The sequence below is a fragment of the Manis pentadactyla genome, chromosome 12, assembly GCF_030020395.1.
Source record: "Manis pentadactyla isolate mManPen7 chromosome 12, mManPen7.hap1, whole genome shotgun sequence".
NCBI lineage: Eukaryota > Metazoa > Chordata > Mammalia > Pholidota > Manidae > Manis > Manis pentadactyla.
The window spans coordinates 27458226-27483724 of NC_080030.1; positions in this window are offsets into that span (position 1 = coordinate 27458226).

A 25499-nucleotide genomic window follows, 5' to 3' on the forward strand; every position below is an offset into this window, starting at 1 on the left:
GACTTTCTTCCAGCCAGCCCCACCTGGCTTGCAAATCAACAAACCCTACCCTGGCATAGGGTGAGCCAGAGGGAAGGTGTGCCTACAGAAATTACAAACACAATGCATAGAGGCTTATACCTTTGTGATCAGCCCACAGGTTCATGCAGTGGAGACAGGCATAGCAGCTGGGAACCGGGAAACAGCTCTTTCTTCTCCCCCAGGCACCAATTCCACTCCCCTGCAACCCCCAACATTGTTTCAGGGGCTGAGAAGTTCAAGAAAATAGAGCTTCTGGGCACAAGGGGGCGCCATATACAAATATGAAATGCCAAAGGAACCTGATTCAAAGTAAAATTATCACTGCAACTCCTGAGAAAGATTTAAATGACAACAACCTCATAAATCTTCCTGAAAGGGAGTTCAAAATAAAAATCATAAAGATGCTCATGGAGGTACAGAAAGATATTCAAGTATTCAGGAATGAATTCCAGTCAGAGATCCAATTATTGAAGAGCACAATGGAGAGTATTAAAAGCAGAATAGATAGGGTAGAGGAGACGATAAATGAAATAGAAACAAGAGAAGAAGAACACAAAGAAATTGAGGCTCAGAGAGAAAAAAGGATCACTAAGAATGAAATAATATTGAGAGAACTGTTTGACCAATCCAAATGGAACAATATTCGCATTATAAGGGTACCAGAAGAAGAAGAGAGAGAAAAAAAGGTTTAAAGTGTCTTTGAGGAGTTAATTGCTGAAAACTTCCCCCATCTGGGGAAGGAGATAGTCTCTTAGGCCATGGAGGAACACAGATTTCCCAACACAAGAGACCCAAGAGAGACAACACCAAGACATATAGTTATTAAAATGGCAAAGAACAAGGATAAGGACAGACTATTAAAAGCAGCCAGAGAGAGAAATAAGATCACATACAAAGGAAAGCCCATCAGGCTAACATCAGACTTCTCAGCAGAAACCTCACAGGCCAGAAGGGAGTGGCATGACGTATTTAATGCAATGAAGCAGAAGGGCCTGGAACCAAGATTACTTTATCTGGCAAGATTATTATTTTAATTTGAAGGAGGGATTAAACTATTTCCAGATAAGCAAAAGCTGAGAGAATTTACCTCCTCCAAACCATCTCTACAGTGTATTTGGAGGGAACTGATATAGATGGAAGTGTTCCTAAGGTTTAATAGTTGTCACCACAGGCAATAAAACCACAATAAAGAAAGCAGAACAACTAATTAGTAAGCAAATGAAAAATTAAGTTAACAATCCCCAAAGTCAATCAAGGTATAGACAAAGAGTAGAGAATATGATAGATAATATATAAAGAATGGAGGAAGAAGAAAAAGGAGGAGAAAATAGAACCTTTAGATTGTGTTTGTAATTGCATATTAAGTGACTTAAGTTAGACTCTTAGATAGTAAGGAAGTTACCTTGAACCTTTGGTAACCATGAATCTAAAGCCTGCAATGCCAATCAGTGTATGTCTAATGAAAATCACCCTAAATGGACATGGACTGAATGCACCAATCACAAGACACAGAGTCACAGAATGGATAAAAAAAACAAGACCTATCTATATGCTGCCTACAAGAAACACTCTAAATCCCACACATACACACACTAAAAATGAAGGGAAGGAAAAAGATATTTCTTGAAAATAATAGGGAGAAAAAACCAGGAGTTGCAGCACTTCTATCAGACAAAATAGACTTCAAAACAAAGAAAGGCACAAGAGACAAAGAAGGATATTACATAAGGATAAATGAGTCAATCCAACAAGAAGATATAACCGTTATAAACATATATGCACCAACACAGGAGCACCCACATATGGGAAACAAATACTAACAGAATTAAAATGGGAAATAGAATGCAATGCATTCATTCTAGAAGACTTCAGCACTCCACTAGCCCTGAAGGACAGATCAACCAGACAGAAAATAAGTAAGGAAACAGAGTCACTGAACAACACATTGGAACAGATGGACCTAACAGACATCTACAGAACTCTACAACCAAAAGCAGCAAAATACACATTCTTCTAAAGTGCACATGGAATATTTTCAAGAATAGATCACATACTAGGGCACAAAAAGAGCCTTGGTAAATTCAAAAGATTGAAATCGTACCAACCAGTATCTGAGACCACAATGACGTGAAGCTAGAAATAAATTATGCAAAGAAAATGTAAAATCCTGCAAACACATGGAGGTTCACAACATGCTCCTAAATAACCAATGGATCAATGACCAAATAAAAACAGAGATCAAACAATATATGGACACAAATGACAACAATAATTCAACACTGAAAAATCTGTGAGACACAACCAAGGTTGTGCTAAGAAGAAAGTATATTGCAATACAGGCCTACCTCAAGAAAGAAGAACAATCCCATATAAGCAGCCTAAACTCACAATTAATTAAATTAGAAAAAGAACAACAAATGAGGCCCAAACTCAGTAGAAGGAGGGACATAATAAAGATTAGAGCAGAAATGAATAAAATTGAGAAGAATAAAACAATCAAAAGAATCAATGAAAGCAAAAGCTGGTTCTTTGAGAAAATAAACAAAATAGATAAACCCCTAGCCAGACTTATCAAGAAAAAAAGAGAGTCTACACACATAAACAGAATCAGAAATGAGAAAGGAAAAATCACTATGAACATCACTGAAATACAAAGAATTATTAGAGAATACTATGAAAAATTATATGCTAACAAACAGGATTACCTAGAAGAAATGGACAACTATCTAGAAAAATACAACCTTCCAAGGCTGACCAAGGAAGAAACAGAAAATCTGAACAGACCAATTATCAGCAATGAAATTGGACTGGTAATCAAAAACCTACCTAAGAACAAAACTCCTGGACCAGATGGCTTAATCACTGAATTTTATCAAACATTTAGTGAAGAAATAATACCCATTATCTTTAAAGTTTTCCAAAAAATAGAAGAGGAGGGAATACTTCTGAACTCATTCTATGAGGCAAGCATCACTCAAAAACCAAAACCAGGCAAAGGCATCACAAAAAAAGAAAATTACAGACCAATATCCCTGATGAACATAGATGAAAAAATACTCAACAAAATATTAGCAAACTGAATTAAAAAATACATCAAAAAGATCATCTATCATGATCAAGTTGGATTTATGCCAGGGACGCAAGGATGGTACAACATTCGAAAATCCATCAACATCATCCACCACATCAACAAAAAGAAGGACAAAAACCACATGATCATCTCTGTAAATGCTGAGAAAGCATTTGACAAAATTCAACATCCATCAATGATAAAAACTCTCAACAAAATGGGCATAGAGAGCAAGTACCTCAACATAATAAAGGCCATATAGGACAAACCCACATCCAACATTATGCTTAACAGTGAGAAGATGAAAGCTTTTCCTTTAAGATCAGAACAAGTCAAGGATGCCCAGTCTCCCCACTTCTATTCAGCATAGTACTGGAGCTCCAAGCCATGGCAATCAGACAACACAAAGAAATAAAAAGCATCCAGATAGTTAAGGAAGAAGATAAACTGCCCCAGTTTTCAGATAACATTATATTGTACATAAAAAACCATAAAGAATCCACTCCAAAACTACTAGATCTAATATCTGAATTCAGCAAAGTTGCAGGATACAAAATTAATACACAGAAATCTGTGGCATTCCTATACACTAACAATGAACTAGCAGAGAGAGAAATCAGGAAAACAATTCCATTCACAATTGCATCAAAAAGAATAAAATATCCAGGAATAAACCTAATGAAGGAAGTGAAAGACCTATACTCTGAAAACTACAGGACACTCATGAGAGAAATTAAAGGAGATACCAATAAACGGAAACACATCCTGTGCTCATGGATTGGAAGATTTAATACTGTTAAATGGCCCTCCTGCCTAAGGCAATCTATAGATTCAACACAATTCCTATCAAAATACCATGAGCATTATTCAATGAAGTAGGGTAAATCGTCCTAAAATTCATATGTAACCACAAAAGACCTCGAATAACCAAAGCAGTCCTGAGAAGGAAGAATAAAGCAGCGGGAATTACACTCCCCAACTTCAAGCTCTACTACAAAGCCACAGTAATCAAGACAATTTGGTACTGCCACAAGATCAGACCCATAGGCAAATGGAACAGATGAAAGAGCCCTGATATAAACCCAAGCATATATGGTCAATTAATATATGATAAAGGAGCCATGTATATACAATGGGGAAATGACATCCTCTTCAACAGTTGGTATTAGCAAAACTGGACAGCTATATGCAAGAGAATGAAACTGGATTATTATCTAACCCCATACACAAAAGTAAACTCAAAATGGATCAAAGACCTGAATGGAAGTCATGAAACCATAAAACTCTTAGAAGAAAACATAGACAAAAATCTCTTGAACATAAACATGAGCAACTTTCTCCTGAATGCATCTCCTCAGGCAAGGGAAACAAACTAAAAAATGAACAAATAGGACTACATTATGCTAAAAAGCTGCTGTACAGCAAAGGACACCATCATCAAAACAAAATGGCATCCTACAGTATGGGAGAATATATTTGTAAATGACATATTCAAGGGGTTAACATCCAAAATATATAAAGAACTTACACACCTCAACGCACAAAAAGCAAATAACCTGATTAACAAATGGGCAGAGGATATGAAGAGACAGTTCTCCAAAGAAGAAATTGAGATGGCCAACAGACACATGAAAAGATGCTCCACATCACTAATCATCAGGGAAATGCAAATTAAAACCACAATGAGATATCACCTCACACCAGTAAGGATGGCCAGCATCACAAAGACTAAGAACAACAAATGCCAGCGAGGATGTGGAGAAAGGGGAACCCTCCTACACTGCTGGTGGGAATGTAAGCTAGTTCAACCATTGTGGAAAGCAATATGGAGGTTCCTCAAAAAACTAAAAACAGAAATACCATTTGACCTCGGAATCCCACTTCTTGGAATATACCCAAAGAATACAACTTCTCAGGTTTAAAAAGACATATGCACCTCTATGTTCATCGCAGCACTTTTGACAATAGCCAAGATATGTAAGCAACCTAAGTGTCCATCAGTAGATGAATGGATAAAGAAGAGGTGGTACATATATACAATGAAATACTATTCTGCCATAAGAAAGAAAGAAATCCTACCATTTGCAACAACATGGATGGAGCTGGAGGACATTATGCTCAGTGAAATAAGCCAGGCGGAGAAAGACAAATCCCAAATGATTTCTCTCATTCGTGGAGTATAACAGTGAAGCAAAACTGAAGGAACAAATGGCATCAGACTCAGAGACTCCAAGAATGAACTAGTCATTACCAAAGGGGAGGAGTGTGGGAGGGCAGTGGGGAGGGAGGTAGAAGGGGACTGAGGGGTATTATGTTTTGTACACATGGTGTGGGGTATCACGGGGAGAACAGTGTATCACAGAAAAGGGACATAGATCGCCGGCAACTTGCTGCACTGATGGGCAGTGACTGCATTGGGATATGGGTGGGGACTTGATAATGTGGCTGAATGTAGTTACTACATAGTTTTTTCATGTGAAACCTTCATAAGAGTGTATATCAATCATACCTTAATAATAAAAAAAAAAGAAATTAGTCACAGTGATGGAAGTACAGCACAGGGTATATGTCAACAATATTGTAATTTCTTTATGCATTGATGGATGGTAACTACATTAACTGTGGTGAGCATTTTGGATGTACATAATTGCCCAATCACTAGGTTTTATATCTGGAGCCAATATAATATAGTATATCAACTATAACTTAATGAAAGTTATTTTAAGAGAAAGGAAATGGCTAACCCACAAAATATATGGCCTCAGACATGATGAAATAATCATAAACTAATTCTCATTGGCATATGCTTTTTAACCTATTCAATGTATTTTTTTCCTGTAAACACTCAGAATGGAGAAGAAACTGTGAAGTCTATGTATTGCTCACTGCTGTTGCAGGGATGTATTTGAAAGCACTCATTGCTTTTGATCTTTCTCATCAATATGGAAATAATAAAAAAATGCCCTATCTTAAAAATAAAAAGCAATGGCCAATCTTCACTGTGCATCTCCTCACAGCTAACAATCTACCTGACATCCTGAATTACAGGGACACTTGGATTTAAGTTCTGCTAGCAATTAACTGTCATAATGATATCTGATTTGCTGAATTCTAAGTTCATAATTATTTTCAGCTTACTAAATAATTACATCACTTTGTTAAACAAGCAAGCAAACAAACATAATCCTCTCTAGGCTGAGGACCAGGCTACACTGGCTCTCAGGTGACCACCAATAGTATTTGTTCTTGAATTTGCTTCTCTCTGACTCTTACCTGCCAGGTCAGCTGGGCTCTCAGACTCACCTGAAAGAGGTCCCTGAGAGCAAGGTCTCCCTGTGGAAGTCAGAATTCCTCCATGGATGGCTGATGATGGAGAATGAAGCTTTGTCCCCAGATAAGACAGCATGAAGGCCACAAGCTTTGGTGCCTCATTCAGTTATAGGATTCCAGAAGCACAACCAGGTCCTGTGTAGCCCACGGTGGTGCATGCTGAGGGACTGCAGCACATGAGGTATTTACAACTCCCTGTGCCTGTTCATTAGTCACTGCTTCAATTGTTAGTCCTGCCTCTGAGCACATCATGCCCTGTGGCACACAGGTCTGGACACAACAGGAAATTTCCTGTTGATTTTTCTATTCCCAAGACCACGTTAGAAGTCAGGCGAATCCTATTTTGACTTTCCCCACCATCAAGATGTCTAACGTTCCAGCACCTGAACACAACCACGAGTTAAAGTTTCTCCAAGGTCTAGACTGAGGAACCACATGAATTAGGTCTTTTGGTCTCAAAGCATTCATATGCCATGGACCCACATACCTTTATATCTACCAAAATTTTCCATTTCCCTCTTCAGTGATGTGGCAATCTCTATTACATTGATGTAAAACTTTGGCTCTACACTCATTGACTTCAGGACATACTTGCCAAAGCAATGAGGGTTTGCCTACACATGTTGGAAATTTGTAACTGCCAGTTAGTCCCACATTATGAAATGTTGTTAATTGTAAAAAATTGATATATGTTTTGTATTCTATACAGTAGAGTTTTTCAAAGGAGGATGTTCGTTTTTGTGGATAAATACACAGAATTGGAAATGATGAGCCATAGGACAATTGAATTTTTAATTAGTTGAGGAACATCCATACAGTTTTCCATAGTGGCTGCACCAATTTATGTTCCTGCCAAAAGTGCACAGGGGTTCCTTTTAATCCTCATGCCAATTCTTGTTATTTACTTATTTATATTAAGGTATCATTGATATACACTCTTATGAAGGTTTCACAAGAAAGATAATGTGGTTATTACATTCACCCTTATTATTAATTTCCCCTCATACCTCATTGCAGTCACTCTCCATCAGTGTAGTAACAAACTAGAGTCCCTATTTGCATTCTCTGAACTACACTGTCTTCCCCATGACCCCGCACACACCATGTGTATCAATCATGATACACCACAACCCCCTTCTCCCTCACTCCCCACCTGCCTTCTCCCACCCCTCCCCTTTGGTAACCACTAGTCCTTTCATGGAGTTGTGAGTCTGCTGCTATTTTGTTCTTCAGTTTTGCTTCGTTGTTATACTGCACAAATGAGGGAAAGCATTTGGTATTTGTCTTCCTCTGTTCAGCTTATTTCACTGACCATAATACTCTCTAGCTCCATCCAAGTTGTTGCAAATGGTAGGATTTGTTTCTTATCACTGAATAATATTCCATTGTGTATATGTACCACATCTTCTTTACACATTCATCTAATGAGGTATACTTAGGTTGCTTCCATATCTTGGCTATTGTAAATAGTGCTGAGATAAACATACGGTTACATATGTCTTTTTGAATCTGAGAAGTTGTTTTCTTTGGGTAAATTCCTAGGAGTGGAATTCCCGGGTCAAATGGTATTTGTATTTTCTGTTTTTTGAGGAACCTCCATATTCCTTTCCACAAATGGTTGAACTAGTTCGAATTCCCACCAGCAGTGTAGGAGGGTTCTCCTTTCTTTGCATCCTCACCAGCATTTATTGTTCCTAGTCTTTTCTATATTGGCCATCCTAAATGGTGTGAGGTGATATATCATTGTGGTTTTAGTTTGCATTTCCCTGATAATTAGTGATGTGGAGAATCTTTTCATGTGCCTGTTGGCCATCTGAATTTCTTCTTTGGACAAGTGTCTGTTCATATCCTCTGCCCATTTTTAAATAGGGTTACTTTCTTGTTGGGTGTTGCATGTGAGTTCTTTATATATTTTGGATGTTAACCCCTTGTTGGATATGTCATTAACAAATACATTCTTCCATAACGTAGGAGGCCTTTTTGTTCTGCCTATGGTGTCCTTCACTGTACAGAATTTTTTTAGCTTGTTGTAGTCCCATTTTTCATTTTCGCTTTTGTTTCCCTTGCCCAAGGAGATGCGTTCAGGAAAAGGTTGCCCATGTTTATATTTAAGATATTTTTGCCTAAGTTTTATTCTAAGAGTTTTATGGTTTCATGTATTACATTCAGGTCTTTGATGCATTTTGAGTTTACTTTTGCGGATGGCGTTAGACAATAATCTGGTTTCATCTCTCTATGCACCCTTATGTTTATTACAGCACTACAGCAACCACACAGAGGCTTCTGCATTCATGCAGCTAACTGGCACAGAGAGTGGGCATGGGCACAGAGTCTTGGAGGCACAAAGGAGCTCTGTTCTCATGGCAGAACTTGCTTTGCTCACCTGTGTCCACCACCAGAACTCAAGGCCAGCCCAAGGGCCGCTAAGCCCACAGCAGCTTAAGGGAATAATCCAGAGGCTACTCCCTGCTTGCAGTTTACTGGCACAGACAGAGGAGATGGGCATGGGGACCAGGAGACATGAAGGGGCCTTGTACCTACAGGAGGCACATGTGCTACTGGCCTGTGAACACCGCCAGTGCCCTAGGCCATCCCGAGGGCTGCACCACCCACAGAATAGGGGATTAACCCAGAGGCTCCTCCCTGTGTGCAGTTTACTGGTACAGGCAGTGGAGACAGGCAATGCAACGGCAAGCAGGAAAGGACTTTGTTCTCCCAGCTGACAATCATGCCACTCACCGGTGACCATTCCCATTGCTGTGAAAAGGGAAAAGAACTTTGCTCAATCCAAAATCCCTCAAACACCAGAAAGAGGGCTTGGTGAGAGAAAAATCACCAATCTTCCTGAAAAACAATTCAAAATAAAAGTCACAAGCAGAGTGATGGAGCTACAGAGAAATATTCAGGAGCTAAGTGATGAATTCAGGAGGGAGAAAACAGGAGTGAAACAAACAATGGAAGAATTTAAGAGCAGACTGGATGAAGTGGAAGAGAATGTTAATGGAATAAAAATCAGAGAACAGGAATACAGAGAAGCTGAGGCAGAGAGATATAAAAGGATCTCTAGGAATGAAAGAAATTAAGAGAACTGTGTGACCAATCAAAATGGAAGAATATTCATTTATAGGGGTCCTAGAAAAAGAAGGGAGAGAAAAAGGGATAGAAAATGTCTGAAGAAATAATTTCTGAAAACTTACCCAATCCGGGGAAGGAAATCATCTCTCATGCCATGGAAGTCCATAGATCTCCCAACACAAGAGATCCAATGAGGACAACACCAGGACATATAATTAAAATGGCAAGAGAAAAGACAAGGATGGAGAAAAGCAGCCAGAAAGAGAAAAAAGATCACCTACATCAGACATCTCAGCAGAAACCTTACAGGCTAGAAGGCAATGGCATGATATATTCAATACAATTACATAGAGGGGCTTGGACCAAGAATAGTCTATCCAGTAAGATTACCATTCATATTTGAGGGAGGAATTAAACAATACCCAGATAAGCAAAAGTTAGGGAATTTACCTCCCACAAACCATCTCTAGAGACTATTTTAAAGGGACTGCTCTAGTTGGAAGTATGCCTGAGGCTAAATAGCTGTCACAAGAGAAAATAAAACCAAAGCAAAGAAAGTAGACTAACTAAATACTAACTAATTGCAAAATAAAATCGACTATATACAAAGTGAGTCAAGAGAAACACAAAGAGTACAGAATAAAACACTTAACACATAAAGATTGGAGGAGGAAGAAATAGAAGGGAGAGAAATAAAGAATCATCAGACTGCGTTTATAATAGTGAAATAAGTGAGTTAGTTTAGACAGTTAGATAGTAAAGCAGCTGCCCTTGAACCTTTGGTAACCATGAATCCAAAGCCTGCAATGGCAGTGAGTACATATCTATTGATAGTCACCCTAAATGTAAATGGACTGAATGCACCAATCAAAAGACACAGTTACAGAATGGATAAAAAAACAAGACAATCTATACGCTGGCTACAAGAGACTCACTTCAAAACCAAAGACATGCACAGACTATAAGTGAAGGGATGGAAAATGTTATTTCATGCAAACAATAGGTCAGGTGTTGCAGAAAAAAAAGGTGTTGCAGTACTTCTATCAGAAAAAATAGACTTCAAAATAAAGAAAGTAACAAGAGACAAAGAAGGACATTACATTATGATAAAGGGGTCAGTCCAACAAGAGGACATAATTATTATAAATATCTATGAACCCAACACAGGAACACCTACATATATGAAACAAATACTAACAGACATAAAGGAGGAAGTAGAATACAATGCATTCATTTTAGGAGACCTCAACCTACCACTCATTCCAAAGGACAGATCAACCAGATAGAAAATAAGTAAGGACACAGAGACACTGAAAAACACATTATAACAGATGGATGTAATAGACATCTATACAACATTCCACCCAAAAGCAGCAGGATACACATTCCTCTCTAGTGCACATGGAACACTTTCCAGAATAGATCACATGCTAGGACACAAAAAGAGCCTCAGTAAATTCAAAAAGATTAAAATTGTGCCACCAACTTCTCTGATCACAAAGATATAAAACTAGAAATGAATTGTACAAAGAAAACAAAATGGCCCATAAACACATGGAAGGTTAACAACATGCTCCTAAATAATCAATGGATCAATGACCAAATTGAAACAGAGATCAATCAATATACAGAGACAACAGCACAATGCACCAACTTCTGTGGGACACAGTTCAAAGAGGAAAGTACATAGTAACACAGGCCTGTTTAAAGAAGGAAGAACAATCCCAAATGAATAGTCTATGTCCACAATTACTGAAACTGGAAAAAGAAGAACAAATGAGGCCCAAAGTCAGTAGAAGAGACTTAATACAGATCATAGAAGAAATAAATAAAATTTAGAAGAAAAAAACAATAGAGAAAATTAATGAAACCAAGAGCTGGTTCTTCGAGTAAATAAACAAAATAGATATACCCCTAGCCAGACTTATCAAGAAAAAAAGAGAATCTACACACATAAACAGAATCAGAAATGAGGAAGGGGAAATCACTACAGGCACCACAGAAATACAAAGAATTATTAAATAATAGTATAAAAAACTACATGCTAACAAACTGGATAACCTAGAAGAAATGGTCAACTTTCTAGAAAAATACAACCTTCAAAGACTGACCCAGGAAGAAACAGAAATTCTAAACAGACCAATTAAAATCAACCAAATTGAATCAGTAATCAAAAACTATCCAAAAACCCCTGTACCAGATGGATTCACTGATGAATTTTATCAGACATTTAGAGAAGACAGAGTACCAGTTCTCCTTAAAGTTTTCCAAAAAATAAGTAAGGACACAGAGGCACTGAAAATAGAAAAGGAGGGAATTCTTCCACACTCATTCTATGAAGCCAGCATCACTCTAATACATGAACCAGGCAAAGACACCACAAAAAAAGAAAACTACAGCTCAATATCCCTGATGAACATAGATACAAAAATACTCAAAAAAATATTAGCAAACCTAATTGAAAAATACATCAAGAGGATCATACATTATGATCAAGTGGGATTCATCCCAGGGATACAAGGATGGTGCAAAATTTGAAAATCCATCAACATTATCCACCACATCAAAAAAAGGACAAAAACCACATGACCATATCCATAGATGCAGAAAAATCAATTGACAAAATTTAAAATCATTCATGATAAAAACTCTCAACAAAATGGGTATAGAATACAAGTACCTCAACATAATAAAGGCCATATATGACAAACCCATGGCCAGTATCATACTTAAAAGCGAGAAGCTGAAAGCTTTTCCTCTAATATCAGGAAGAAGACAAGGATGCCCACTCTGCCCACTTTTATTCCACAAAGTTCTGGAGGTCATAGCCACAGCAATGAAACAACACAAGAAATAAAAGGCAACCAGATCGGCAAGGAAGAAGTCAAACTGTCAATGTTTGCAGATGAAATGATATTGTACACAAAAAAGCCATAAGACTCCACTCCAAAACTACTAGGATACCTGAATTCAGCAAAGTTGCAGGATACAAAAGTAATACACAGAAATCTGTTCCATTCCTATACACTAATGATGAACTAGCAGAAAGAGAAATCAGGAAAACAATTACATTCACTATTGCATCAAAAACAATAAACCAAAACAAAGAAGTGAAAGATCTATACCCTGAAAACTAAAGACACTCTTAAGAGAAATTAAAGAGGATGCTAAAAAATGGGAACTCATCACATGATCTTGGTTAGGAAGAAATAATGTTGTCAAAATGACAATCCTGCCTAAAGCAATCTACAGATTCAATGCAATCCCTATCAAAATACTGAAAGCATTCTTCAACAAACTGGAACAAATAGTTTTAAAATTCATATGGAACCACAAAAGACCCTGAATAACCAAAGAAACCCTGAAAAGGAAGAATAAAACATGGAGGATCTCTCTTCCCAACTTTAAACTCTACTACAAAACTATAGTAATCAAGACAATTTGGTACTGGCACAAGAACAGACCTAGAGACCAGTGTAACAGAACAGAGATCCCAGATATTAAACCAAATCAATTAATATATGATAAAGGAGCCATGGATATAAAATGGGGAAATGACAGCCTCTTCAACAGCTTGTGCTGGAAAAACTGGAAAGCTGCATGTCAGAGAATAAAACTGGATTACTGTCTAACTCCATACACAAAAGTAAACTCGAAGTGGATCAAAGACCTGTATGTAAGTCATTAAACAATAAAACTCTTAGAAGAATACATATGCAAAACTCTCTTGAATATAAACATGAGCAACTTTTCATGAATCATTCTTTACTTTATAAATCTGATTGCAATAGATTCCTATAAGTTGAAATAGATCCCATCAACACCGTTTATTATTTTTCTTCTGGCCTCTGTATTTTAAAGGTCACCTTGTAATATATGAGTCCATGCACCCTGCTCTGAGGACTGCTTTCACTCCACAAGGTGCACACATGTGCACACACACACACACACACACACACATACACACTCCATGGTGGCAACCTGGGCTGTGCTCTTACCATGCCTTTCTCACCTCCAGTCCCAGTGATTAAGCCAAGATTGGCTATAACTCAAGCTCTGTAGATCAGTAATCATTCCCATAAAGGATGTAGAAATGGAACCTGAAATTTCAATTAGTAGGCTTCTCAAGGACTAATAAAAGTAACCAGATTGGTATGCTTATTTTGTGCCCTGGATTTGAAGAAATATAACAAAACTCTTCAACAAACATAAGGAGAAAGAGAGAAGGGAAATTAAGGAGGGAGATAGAAACAGAGAAACATGAAATGGGCTGAGTTGGAAAAAAAGTCTGATAGTTCAGGGGTCCCAGAGAGACTGCAAGGAATAAAAAGCATCCTTGGTTCTGACAACATTCAACTCTTATTTTATCTCCTAACTGTTCAGCAAAATAATAATGGAACAAAAATAAATTTGGATAGAAGACAAAGTATTGCTACATTTAGGGTGTCAATCACCCACAGAATGAATTTGTCAAAAGAAAAAAATGCTGAGACAATAAACCAACACTTCACCAAAGGAAATATACACAGTTCAACAAAAGTTGGACACATTATTTATGAAGCAGTGGAAGTCATGTCATTTGTGCCTCTTCCATGTTTATTTGACCAACTGGATTTTACTTTTTATTGAGGTATAGTTGATATACAATACTATATTGGTTTTACATGATCTTATAGGGGGTAAGGAAGCTCCTTTCTCACTTTTCTTACAAGGTATCTTTTCTCAGTTTTTCCTGGATGTTGTGTTTTGATCTCTTTTTGAACACATGCAAAAAGAACACTCTAAGTCACAGTTCTGGTTTTTGCACAACATGCAAAATCCTCTCAGTGACATACTCTATAAAATTTTGCCCACACCCAGACACCCCATCTGCTAACCCAGAAGAAGTTTCTTAAGCTTTATGACTGAGGATATTGCATCATACACACATTTATGTCACTGAGCCATGACTTCTCCGTTATGATGCAACACCAAAGGAGTGAGGCTTTCATGGGCAATGTTCACAGCGCTTTTTCAAAATGGCATATGAATATAAGTGCACTTAAAAGGAAACGAATTTGGAGGAGGCGGAGCCAACATGGCGGCGTGAGTAGGACAGTGGGAATCTCCTCCCAAAAACATATATACTTTTGAAAATACAACAAACACAACTAGCCCTAAAAGAGAGACCAGAAGACGCAGGACAGTGGCCAGACTGCAGCTACACCAGCGAGAACCCAGTGACTGGTGAAAGGGGTAAGATACAAGCCCCGGCCCGGCGGGACCCGAGCGCCCCTCCCCCCAGCTCCCGGCGGGAGAACAATAGGCAGAGCGGGAGGGAGACGGAGCCCAGGACTGCCGAACACCCAGCCCCAGCCATCCGGGCCAGAGCGCAGACACAGTATATGCCCAGGGGGCCCTGGATACTGGGAGAACAGGGAGTAAGACCTCTGAGCGGGTGCTGAAGCTGATGCCCCTGTGACAAAGAAAAGCGGGGGCTTTTTGAAAGTCTTAAAGGGACAGGGACTTAACAGCTTGACGGAAAAAACCCAGGTCACAGTACAGCAGCTGGAAATTACAGGGAAAACCGGGTGCACTAACCCCCTGGGCAACAGCTCTGAGACCCCTCACGGAGGCAAACAGTCAAGCAGCCCCCCCATCCATCACCCCACCGGGCGCTGCGAAAGCAGAGAAGCAGCCTGAGACAAATTCCGCCCACAGAAAGGGAAATTTCTCCCTCCCGGCCAGGCAAGACACAAAGACCCAGTCTACACGCAATTACCCAACACAAGCCACTAGGGGTCGCAGTTGCCCCAGTAAAGAAAGGCCAGTAGTAAGTGAAAATTTTGGCCCTCCCAGCTGACAGTCAACAGCACCTTTCAACATGAAAAGGCAAAAAAATATGATCCAGACAAGACTAACCCAGACAGCTTCGGCATCTGCTACATCTTCCCCTGAGAAGGAATCTGGGGAGATAGATTTAGCCAGTCTACCTGAAAAAGAATTCAAAACAAAAGTCATAACCATGCTGATGGACTTGCAGAGAAATATGCAAGAACTAAGGAAGGAGAATTCAGAAATAAAACAAGCTCTGGAAGGACTTCAAAACAGAATGGACGAGATGCAAGAGACCATTAATGGACTAGAAAACAGAGAACAGGAACGCAGAGAAGCTGATGCAGAGAGAGATAAAAGGATCTCCAGGAATGAAAGAATTTTAAGAGAGCTGAGTGATCAATATAAAAGAAATAATATAAGAATCATAGGCATTCCAGAAGAAGTAGAGAGAGAAAAGGGGATAGAAAATGTCTTTGAAGAAATAATTGCAGAAAATTTCCCCAAACTAGGGGAAGAAATGGCCTCTCAGACCACAGAGGTACACAGAACTCCCATGACAAGGGATCCAAGGAGGGCAACACCAAGACACATAATAATTAAAATGGCAAAGATCAAAGACAAGGACAAAGTATTACAAGCAGCCAGAGAGAAAAAAAAGGTTACCTACAAAGGAAAACCCATCAGGCTATCATCAGACTTCTCAACAGAAACCCTACAGGCCAGAAGAGAATGGCATGATATACTTAATGCAATGAAACAGAAGGGCCTCGAACCAAGACTACTGTATCCAGCACGAATATCATTTAAATATGAAGGAGGGATTAAACAATTCCCAGACAAGCAAAAGTTGAGGCAATTTGCCTCCCACAAACCACCTCTACAGGGCATCCTACAGGGACTGCTCTAGATGGGAGCACTCCTAAAAAGAGCACACAACAAAACACCCAACATATGAAGAAGGGAGGAGGAGGAATAAGAAGGGAGAGAAATAAAGAATCATCAGATTGTGTTTATAATAGCTCAACAAGCGAGTTAAGTTAGACAGTAAGACAGTAAAGAAGCTAACCCTAAACCTTTGGTAACCACAAACTTAAAGCCTGCAATGGCAATAAATTCATACCTTTCAATAATCACCCTAAATGTAAATGGACTGAATGCACCAATCAAAAGACACAGAGTAATAGAATGGATAAAAAAGCAAGATCCATCCATATGCTGCTTACAAGAGACTCACCTCAAACCCAAAGACGCGCACAGACTTAAAGTCAAGGGATGGAAAAAGATATTTCAAGCAAACAACACAGAGAAGAAAGCAGGTGTTGCAATTCTGGTATCAGACAAAACAGACTTCAAAATAAAGAGAGTAACAAAAGACAAAGAAGGACATTACATAATGATAAAGGGCTCAGTCCATCAAGAGGATATAACCATTATAAATATATATGCACCCAATACAGGAGCACCAACATACCTGAAACAAATATTAACAGAACTAAAGGAGGAAATAGAATGCAATGCATTAATTCTAGGAGACTTCAACACACCACTCACTCCAAAGGACAGATCCACCAGACAGAAAATAAGTAAGGACACAGAGGCACTGAACAACACACTAGAACAGATGGACCTAATAGACATCTACAGAACTCTACATCCAAAAGCAACAGGATACACGTTCTTCTCAAGTGCACATGGAACATTCTCCAGAATAGACCACATACTAGGACACAAAAAGAGCCTCAGTAAATTCCAAAAGATTGAAATCCTACCAACCAACTTTTCAGACCACAAAGGCATTAAACTAGAAATAAACTGTTCAAAGAAAGCAAAAAGGCTCACAAACACATGGAGGCTAAACAACACGCTCCTAAATAATCAATGGATCAATGACCAAATCAAAATGGAGATCCAGCAATATATGGAAACAAATGACAACAACAACACTAAGCCCCAACTTCTGTGGGACGCAGCAAAAGCAGTCTTAAGAGGAAAGTATATAGCACTCCAAGCATATTTAAAAAAGGAAGAGCAATCCCAAATGAATGGTCTAATGTCACAACTATCAAAATTGGAAAAAGAAGAACAAATAAGGCCTAAGGTCAGCAGAAGGAGGGACATAATAAAGATCAGAGAAGAAATAAATAAAATTGAGAAGAATAAAACAATAGCAAAAATCAATGAAACCAAGAGCTGGTTCTTCGAGAAAATAAACAAAATAGATAAGCCTCTAGCCAGACTTATTAAGAGGAAAAGAGAGTCAACACAAATCAACAGTATCAGAAATGAGAAAGGAAAAATCACAACAGATCCCGCAGAAATACAAAGAATTATTAGAGACTACTATGAAAACCTATATGCTAACAAGCTGGGAAACCTAGGAGAAATGGACAACTTCCTAGAAAAATACAACCTTCCAAGACTGACCCAAAAAGAAACAGAAAATCTAAACAGACCAATTACCAGCAACGAAATTGAAGCGGTAATCAAAAAACTACCAAAGAACAAAACCCCCGGGCCAGATGGATTTACCTCGGAATTTTATCAGACATACAGGGAAGACATAATACCCATTCTCCTTAAAGTTTTCCAAAAAATAGAGGAGGAGGGGATACTCCCAAACTCATTCTATGAAGCTAACATCACCCTAATACCAAAACCAGGCAAAGACACCACCAAAAAAGAAAACTATAGACCAATATCCCTGATGAACGTAGACGCAAAAATACTCAACAAAATTTTAGCAAACCGAATTCAAAAATACATCAAAACCATCGTACACCATGACCAAGTGGGATTCATCCCAGGGATGCAAGGATGGCACAACATTCGAAAGTCCATCAATATCATCCACCACATCAACAAAAAGAAAGACAAAAACCACATGATCATCTCCATAGATGCTGAAAAAGCATTTGACAAAGTTCAACATCCATTCATGATAAAAACTCTCAGCAAAATGGGAATAGAGGGCAAGTACCTCAACATAATAAAGGCCATCTATGAAAAACCCACAGCCAACATTATATTGAATAGCGAGAAGCTGAAAGCATTTCCGCTGAGATCGGGAACTAGACAGGGATGCCCACTCTCCCCACTGTTATTTAACATTGTACTAGAGGTCCTAGCCACGGCAATCAGACAAAACAAAAAAATACAAGGAATCCAGATTGGCAAAGAAGAAGTCAAACTGTCACTATTTGCAGATGACATGATACTGTACATAAAAAACCCTAAAGACTCCACCCCAGAACTACTAGAACTGATATCGGAATACAGCAAAGTTGCAGGATACAAAATCAACACACAGAAATCTGTGGCTTTCCTATATACCAACAATGAACCAACAGAAAGAGAAATCAGGAAAACAACTCCATTCACAATTGCATCAAAAAAAATAAAATACCTAGGAATAAACCTAACCAAAGAAGTGAAAGACTTATATTCTGAAAACTACAAGTCACTCTTAAAAGAAATTAAAGGGGACACTAACAGATGGAAACGCATCCCATGCTCATGGCTAGGAAGAATTAATATCGTCAAAATGGCCATCCTGCCCAAAGCAATATACAGATTTGATGCAATCCCTATGAAACTACCAGCAACATTCTTCAATGAACTGGATCAAATAATTCAAAAATTCATATGGAACCACCAAAGACCCCGAATAGCCAAAGCAATCCTGAGAAAGAAGAATAAAGTAGGGGGGATCTCACTCCCCAACTTCAAGCTCTATTATAAAGCCATAGTAATCAAGACAATTTGGTACTGGCACAAGAACAGAGCCACAGACCAATGGAACAGACTAGAGAATCCAGACATTAACTCAGACATATATGGTCAATTAATATTTGATAAAGGAGCCATGGACATACAATGGCGAAATGACAGTCTCTTCAACAGATGGTGCTGGCAAAACTGGACAGCTACATGTAGGAGAATGAAACTGGACCATCGTCTAACCCCATATACAAAAGTAAACTCAAAATGGATCAAAGACCTGAATGTAAGTCATGAAACCATTAAACTCTTGGAAGAAAACATAGGCACAAACCTCTTAGACATAAACATGAGTGACCTCTTCTTGAACATATCTCCCCGGGCAAGGAAAACAACAGCAAAAATGAACAAGTGGGACTATATTAAGCTGAAAAGCTTCTGTACAGCAAAAGACACCATCAATAGAACAAAAAGAAACCCTACAGTATGGGAGAATATCTTTGAAAATGACACATCCGATAAAGGCTTGACGTCCAGAATATATAAAGAGCTCACACGCCTCAACAAACAAAAAACAAATAACCCAATTAAAAAATGGGCAAAGGAACTGAACAGACGGTTCTCCAAAAAAGAAATACAGATGGCCAACAGACACATGAAAAGATGCTCCACATCGCTAATTATCAGAGAAATGCAAATTAAAACTACAATGAGGTATCACCTCACACCAGTAAGGATGGCTGCCATCCAAAAGACAAACAACAACAAATGTTGGCGAGGCTGTGGAGAAAGGGGAACCCTCCTACACTGCTGGTGGGAATGTAAACTTGTTCAACCATTGTGGAAAGCAGTATGGAGGTACATCAAAATGCTCAAAACAGACTTACCATTTGACCCAGGAATTGCACTCCTAGGAATTTACCCTAAGAATGCAGCAATCAAGTATGAGAAAGATCAGTGCACCCCTATGTTTATCGCAGCACTATTTACAATAGCCAAGAATTGGAAGCAACCTAAATGTCCATCGATAAATGAATGGATAAAGAAGATGTGGTACATATACACAATGGAATACTACTCAGCCATAAGAAAAGGGCAAATCCAACCATTTGCAGCAACATGGATGGAGCTGGAGGGTATTTTGCTCAGTGAAACAAGCCAAGCAGAGAAAGAGAAATACCAAATGATTTCACTCATCTGTGGAATATAAGAACAAAGGAAAAACTGAAGGAACAAAACAGCAGCAGAATCACAGAACTCAAGAATGGACTAACAGGTACCAAAGGGAAAGGGACTGGGGAGGATGGGTGGGTAGGGAGGGAAAAGGGGGGGAGAAGTAGGGGGGTATTAAGATTAGCATCCATAGCGGGGTGGGAGAAAGGGGAGGGCTGTCAACACAGAGAAGACAAGTAGTGATTCTACAACAGGTTGCTACGCTGATGGACAGTGACTGTAAAGGAGTATATAGGGGGGACCTGGTATAGGGGAGAGCCTAGTAAACAAAGTATTCGTCATGTAAGTGTAGATTAATGATTAAAAAAAAATGCAGTTCCTATGTGGTGACCTCTAATGAGTTCTACACAATGATATAAAGACATATAAAAGTGTAGGCAAAGGGTCTGTTTGTGTTTATACAGAGGATCAAAGCCTAATTTGGCTACCCCGAAAATGAACTAAGAAACGATATGAAAGAGAACTTCCAACATCAGCACTCTCGGGAAGACTCATGCCAGAAGATGATCATCAAAAAACCCCAACAAAGATCCACGCACTGCTACAGCTGTAGATGCACTCATCCCACCAGCTCCTGGACTTGCCATGGGAATGAAGGAGATATCTAAGCTGGCCTGTGCATACAGTAAAACAACAAATTTGACTGGATCTATACTGTTGGAACTCAACCAAGAATTAGGAGAAGTGCAAATTGTAGCGCTCCAAAATCTTACAACTACAGACTATTTACTGTTAAAAGAACATATGGGATGTGAACAGTGCCCAGGAATGGGTTGTTTTAATTTGTCTGATTTTTCTCAAACTACTCAAATTCAGTTAGATAATAACCATCATATCATTGATAAGTTTTCACAAATGCCTAGGGTGCCTAACTGGTTTTCTTGGTTTCACTGGAGATGGCTGGTAATTACAGGTATGCTTTGGTTATGTAACTATACTCCTATTATGTTAATGTGTGTGCGCAATTTAAGTAGTAGCTTAAAATCTATACATGCTGAAGTTACTCTACAAGAAGATATGTCAAAGAAATAATCAATCTTCCCATGTTTTCTCCCGCCTGCTACTTCTATAGCTTTTCTTCTTTCTTCCTAATTACAACGAATTCTTAAATAGAATTCGTGCCTCATATCAAATTTACCGAGTATCATAACTCCTCCAAGTGGTAAAGATACCTCAAGACAAATGCTGGGCATAGAAGCCACAGGGCATAAATATGCAAAGAAATAAAAAGCTAACCATTTCAAACAATAAGGCTTCTCTCTCACTTACCAACTTCACATTTCCCTGTATGGCCCCGGAAGATGACTGGTTAGCCAGAGACAGGTAAGATTCCTCAAGGGAGGAACAACCTAAGACAGGCACAGTCGCAGGGGGGTCATCAGGTGAGAAATCGGGGATCAACAGAGGTGAGGCTTAGAACCTCATCCCCCCTGTTCTGAGAGAAATCTTCTGCATATGTGGATGTTTTATTGCCCTTGTCTAGCTTGGATTAACACATAGTCTACAGGCACACACCTGATCATCTACATTTGCTCTCTTACAACACTAAACTATGTTTTCTACCTTTATGTTGTATCTACCTACCACTTCAGCATCTTATTAAAAATAATAAAGAGAGAAATGTGGTATCCACATATAAATCAAGTATAAAAATCAAATGTGTATTCATATTTGAACTGACTGTTTATAGTTCATAATGCATGAGCAAAACCAAAAGTTTCTGTGATGACTGCCCTTGTACTGTTCACCAAGTAACTTATTCACTATGTAAGAATTTGTTCTCCATGTAAGAACTTGTTCGTTATGCTTCAGAAGATTGGAGACTGATGAAAATTAGGCTTGGGGTGGATTAATGATTGTGCATTGAGCATTGACTCCCCTATACAGAATTTTATTGTGGTTAACAACCATTTGATCAATAAATATGAGAGATGCCCTAACAACAACAACCAAGAAAAAGTACACACTTCCAATTGTAAAATAAATAAGCAACCGGGATGTAATGTATAGCATAAGGAATATAGTCAAAATATTGTAACAACTTGGTATGGTGATAGCTGGTACTTAGAATTATCATGTATATAAATGTTGAATCACTGTGTTGTACACCTGAAACTAATGTAATGTAATACTGTGTGTCAACTACCCTTCAATAAAAAATAATTATCTAAAAAAAAAAAAAAAAAAAAAAAAGGAAACGAATTTAAGGAAATGAGTAGTTATTACATCAAATAATGGTAGAGATATGAAACCACATAAATAGAGCGATTTCATATGACTGTATTAAACAAAAATTATTAAATTAAAATAATAATAATTTGATAACAATCAACATGGATCAATAATTCCAGGTTAAGTTTCCCAAGGCTTGGAAATAAAGGAACATGACAGAAGGATCTTTAAATTTCAAAGGAAGCAGTATCTACATTTTAATTTCACCTTATACAGAGATACATGGATTCAAATATGTTCATAGATGGGAAAGGTGATTTTCCTTCAAATGTAAATAAAAATGCCTTTTAGAATATAGGTCAAAATGATGCAATTTTAGAAATACATCTAATCATAAAATTCCACAAGTCACAATCAGGAAGACCAAAGTTGTGAAACTAAGTTAGAAACATGTACAAAGGGTGATTTATTAGTACTAAGAAGACCAAATAACATTGGTTTTCCCTTTCATTTATAGGAAGGGTTTATGAGTGAAAAATATTTAAATGGTAACTGAATGTTTCAGTAAGAAAAATAAGGAATGGAGAGAACACATATGACTGAGTGATAGATGTAACACCACACAACCAAAACACACTCACAATTCCCCAAATATGCAACTGCTGATACCTAATAGAAGTCAGTGGTCAATTCAAAGTTGATGACAAAATTCCACTTGTTTCAAAGAATGCATTCAAGGCAGGAATAAAAGCACTCTGAGGGCTCTATACATGGGTAAAGACCTTGTACAATTTATGATACAGAAACAAATGAACATGCCCACAAGTACATTCTTGTTCACAGCTCACAATATATTTGCAAAGTAAATCTATTTAATATATATATTTTTTAATTAAGGTATAATTGATACATCATCTTATGAAAGTCCCAAATGAGCAACATTGTGGTTTCAACATTCACCCATATTATCAAGTTCCACCCACATACACCACTGTAGTCACTGTCCATCAGTATAGTAAGATGCTACAGAGTCAACTTGCCTTCTCCATGCTGTACTGCCTTCCCCATGGCCTACCTGTATTAAGAGTGCTACTTACAATGCGCCTTAATCCCCTTCTCCTTCCCTCCCACCAGCCCTCCCCAACCCCTTCCCTTTGGTAACCACTAGTCCCTTTTTGGAGTCTGTGAGTCTGTGCCATTTTGTTCTTTTAGTTTTAACATATGACATTTTTATACAGATGAAATAAAACTTTGTTCAGTGAACATACAGAGTGAAAGAAATGATGTCAAATGAATCTCATGAACTGATGTTGCAAGGTGATATTTGCAAGCATTACACTGGTATGGATCTAACATCAATATAGGGACATCTTCAAATATGCCCCACCTCAAAAATAAAAAAGAAATGCCCTCACATCACTGGACATCCCTCCACACCTAATCCTTTATTTTCCTACTCTTTTTACCTGAAAAACTCCTTGGATTTGTTCTACTTTAACTGAGAGCATTTTCTTCCTCCCCTTTCTTCCTCTAACTGGGATTCTATCACATAATAGTCAACAATGATTCATGAGTTGAGTTCAATATTCATTTCTCTTTTTAGCATTTTAATAATTTGTTCGGTTAACCAAGCACACAAACAACTGTAACAATCTCTCTGTTTGGCCTAGGATGGTGGCTCTCACTGTCCTCAGGAATACATGCTTGGTTTTGATTCCCTCTGACCCTTTCTTGAATCACCTACTGGGCTCTTGGACTCACCTGGTTGGGAATCCTCAGAGGAAGATCCCTGGGTCGGAATTTGAGTCCCTCCAGGATGGCCAATGATGGAGACTGAAGCTCTTTCTCAACAAGACAGTGAGAGGGCATGAAAAATCAGTCCCAAAACCAAATTTAAAATTCTAAAGCAATAGATTATGTCCAGCCCAATATGGCACATGATGAGGGGCTACAGCAGAGAAGATATTTATAGGTCCCTGTCTGCTCATTAGGCACATTTCCCTCTTGTAACTCCAGCTTATTAAATACATTATTCCCCTATGGGACAGAAAGCAAAGTTTTCCTGGAGATTCTTGTTTCCCAAAAGACCAGGTAAAGATAAAGAATTTTTATTAATGTTTCTTCATAAACTCTGTTGGATTCAAGAATTCTAAGTTGCAGGCAACATAAACTACCCATTTTTTCCCAAACTTTGGGACAGAGCAACCTGCCTTGATTTGATAACTTTAATCTTCAAAATATTTACTTGTGGTGAAGACACAGTCCCTAATACCTACACAAAAGTGCTCTTTTTCCATTTCAACAAGGGGGATGAACTGTGTTTCTTTGGTTTAAAATTTGGCTTCATAACCCAATTGCCAAAAAATGATGGATTTCATATCTACGTCAGAAGTTATGAACTGTCGTTTAGTCCCTCATTATGAACTATTCCATGAGGAGTACATTTAGATTGTTTTGCACTACAATCTATGCTTGAAATAGGAAATAAAATAGGTTCTTCCCTGTAGTCTGCAGAAGGAACCCCAGCCTTCAAACATCTTGATTTTTACCCAACGAGACCCATTACAGGCTTCCAGCCTTCAGAACTTTAAGAGCATGTGTGTTTATTTAAAGTACTAGTGTGGTGATTTTACATTAGCACAGGAATTGAATACACACATTTATCCATTAAAATTTTGTCCAGGAAGCTGAGATCATGCTTCTCAATTATGATATTCATTTAGTATACCCTGGGTAAAGGCATTTTGCATTGTAGTCACACCTTAAGAAGAAGAAGGACTATGAAATCATCTTGGAGATATTCAGCCTCTTTGGCTGGTAGAGAATTTTCACATTGCACGAATGTAAGTGACTTTAGATTATGATGCCTCTGATGAATTAAGATAGGAAAATAATTTCAACTTTTCATTTTATGTCTACTGTTTAATTCAAATCCTTGTCCTTATATTTCTGTATTCTTTTAATTTCACATTAATTCATTCATTCTTTGCATATCTATCCTTTTCAACTTTCCAGTTTCTTTCAACATAAAATATGAAATTGTAAGTGAGTCATATTTGTGTAC